Source organism: Colobus angolensis, unplaced genomic scaffold (assembly GCF_000951035.1).
Source record: "Colobus angolensis palliatus isolate OR3802 unplaced genomic scaffold, Cang.pa_1.0 Scaffold45, whole genome shotgun sequence".
Taxonomy (NCBI): Eukaryota; Metazoa; Chordata; class Mammalia; order Primates; family Cercopithecidae; genus Colobus; species Colobus angolensis.
The window spans coordinates 1,748,330-1,751,377 of NW_012117932.1; the positions used below are offsets into that span (position 1 = coordinate 1,748,330).

At 43.9% G+C, this 3,048-nt stretch overlaps 1 protein-coding gene across 1 annotated transcript in view; it reads left to right on the forward strand.

The window, feature by feature from the left end:
* Nucleotides 1-48: 48 nt before the first annotated feature.
* Nucleotides 49-3,048, forward strand: part of USP14 (ubiquitin specific peptidase 14 (tRNA-guanine transglycosylase)) — a 61,623-nt gene continuing 58,623 nt past the window's right edge. The window contains exons 1-2 of the mRNA XM_011957775.1: nt 49-200; nt 650-652. The gene's annotated coding sequence lies outside the window, so the exon portion shown is untranslated. The remainder of the gene's footprint in view (nt 201-649; nt 653-3,048) is intronic.

A 3,048-nucleotide genomic window follows, 5' to 3' on the forward strand; every position in this document is an offset into this window, starting at 1 on the left:
GGGGTCGGGGTGGGGTGCGCGGGGCCGGCAGTGCGGAGACAACCCTGGCACCTACCCGTCTCCGGGCTGGGTTGGAGCCCTGCGTGGCGGGGGAGCGCCGTTCGCCGATGGATGGGGGGAGTGGAGATGGGGAAGCCTCTCAAAGTCGTGACTCTGCAGAATAGTTTCTGACCCTGCTCTGGTGTGCGGTGAAAGTGAGGGTGTGTCCTGAGGCGCTGGGCACCAGGCTGGAGGTGCAGGGCGATTCCTTTGGGCTTCTCAGTGGTCGCCGTGGAAGGGAGCGGGGAAGAACGGGAGGGAAGGAGGGACCCGGGATGGAAGGTGAGCCTTCATCCTTCTTGGGGTTGCCAAGCGGCGTTCGCCGCCCTTCGTCGCCCTTCGCCCCTTCTCTTGCCTCTTGCCTTTGTTCGACCGCCCCTTTGGTACCAGTTTTAGTTTTGTCCCGAGGCAGATTGTAAACCTTTTTGCTTCGTTTTCGTTTCATCAGACATTGCATTGGATTTCTCTATCCGAAACATGGTGTGAGCTTTCAGAAGTAGATGAATACACATATCCCCGGGGTGTCATTTCTTGGTTGGCGTTTGACAAGGGCTTGTGTTTTTTGCTTGCTGACAGTCCAAGGTACTCGCCAGGGATCACTTTTACTTAGAGAATGGGCCTTGCTGCTCCCTAGCCTTATTCAAAATGGCACCTAAAATATGTGTGGTGTCTCCAGTTGGCTGTAGATGTGTGATTCATTGACCATCCCTATTTATTCTGTCACAGTTCCTTAATTGAAGATTCAGCATTTACAAAGCATGATACGAATAAGAGTATTGTTTGATCTCAAGGTGGATTCTTGATGGTCTAGAATCTTGAATCGACTTCTTAATGATTGCCCAACCCCTTTCTAAAGCCATAACAACAGTAGAATGACTCTTGAAATATTCTAATACTTAAACACACCAGTAGGTTCACACACATAAAACCCCTATGTTTCCTCAAAAAATGCCAGCGCTGACCAAAGTTTCTTCTTTAAAATTTGAGCTTTATCTTAAATATTTAATCAGATCTTTTCCTCATCCCTCAAATGAGGGAAAGGTCCCTTCCTTTGACCTCTCCATATCGATAATCTGTATTTTGAGGGTCAGCAAAAAGCTCTGTATTAAAATGGAGAGAACATTTTAAGTACTATTTCATAAGATTTAGTAGAAAATTAAGTATGTAGGCTTGGCGCAGTGGCTCACGCCTGTAATCCCAGCTCTTTGGGAGGCCCGAGGCGGGCGGATCACTTGAAGTCAGGAGTTCGAGACCAGCCTGGCCAACATGTTGAAACCCCGTCTCTACTAAAAATACAAACATTAGCCGGGAGTGGTGGCGGGCGCCTGTAATCCCAGCTACTTTGGAGGCTGAGGCAGGAGAGTCGCTTGAAACCGTGAGGCAGAGGTTGTAGTGAGCCAAGATCACACCATTGCACTTCAGCCTGGGTGAAAAAAAGCGAAACTGCATCTCGAGAAAAGAAAAGAAAAAAATTACATATCTAGATTATTAAATGGTTAAGGATAAGTGCAATTAAAAACTAAAACCAGGGGCCATGGTGTGTGCCTTTAATCCCAGCTACTCGGGAAGCTGAGTTGGGAGGATCACTTGAGCCAAGGAGTTAGAGGGTGCTGTGATCTGTGATCATGCCACTGCACTTCAGCCTGGGTGACAGAGCAAGACCCCCGTCTCTAAAAATAAACACGCACCTGTGCTTCTTACAGAGTTAGGGTTTTGTATATATTGCTTTGTTTTAATCTTCAACATAATCCTGTGATACTGATGTAATTCCTCCTGTAAGCATAAGCAAAAAGTTTTAAGTAACTTGCTCATGGCAATAGTGCAGTAAATTTCAGGTAGTTTCCTCTCCTTTACTTCTAGTACTGTTTTGGTTTAATCCTGTAGCATCTTTAGCTTGTACTATTGTAATATGCTTCTAGTTTATTTCAGTGATTACAGTGTGCCCTCTTCAAGCCCGATTTCTCTGCTTCTGGAAGAAAAAAACCAGACTAAAGTGACCTTTATGACAGCCTTTCAGGAATTACACATTGCCTACAATATAAAGCTTTTATGTGTTTTTATTTTATTTTATTTTTTATTGTTTGAGACTAAGTTTTGCTCTTGTTGCCCAGTGTGGAGTGCAGTGGTGCAATCTTGGCTCGCTGCAACCTCCACCTCCTGGTTTCAAGTGATTCTCCTGCCTCAGCCTCGCGAGTAGCTGGAATTACAGGTGCCTGCCACCATGCCTAGCTAATTTTTGTATTTTTAGTAGAAACAAGGTTTCACTGTATTGGCCAGGCTGGTCTCGAACCCCTGACCTCAGGTGATCCACTCGCCTCAGCCTCCCAAAGTGCTGGGATTACAGGCGTGAGCCACCGTGCCTGGCCTCTTTATGTGTGTTTTAGGATGACTTATCTTCCATAACTTGATCCTTAGCCAGCTTCCAGTTTCATCTACTGCTGCTTTCCCTTTTCTCTGGTAATTAATTACTTACATCTTAGAACATACCATGTTGCTTTATGCTGTGGAATGTTTTCCTTCTTTTCTGGGAGTACTTCTGTTCTCTCCTAGTCTCTAACACTTAATCTTTTCTTTGAGATTCAAAATTGATAGTGATAACTCAGAGGTTAATACTTCATCCAGGGAATCTTTCCTCATTTATGAAGCATTCCGCTTTGTTGCTGTAGCCTTTATAATACTTATATTGTTAATTACTCCCCCCCACCCCGCCCCATTAGGCTGTAAGTTTATGGAGAGTCTTCCCAATGTTTTGTACCGGGCTTGTCATTAAATGAATGCTCAACATATTCATTGAATTGATGATAGAATTGGGATTTGGTGTCTGGATGAGGTTTTCAAATTCTGATTTCAGGAGTTAGAAAGCAGTTAACAGTTGTGAGATTCTTATTTTTGAAAAGTTAGAAAGTTTTCAGTGGAACCAATATATATCTTTGGGTTTTAAAAACTATATTTCAAAAGTTAGCTATGTTATGAGGCTGATTGAAATTTTTTGTTTTTTTTTTTTTTTTG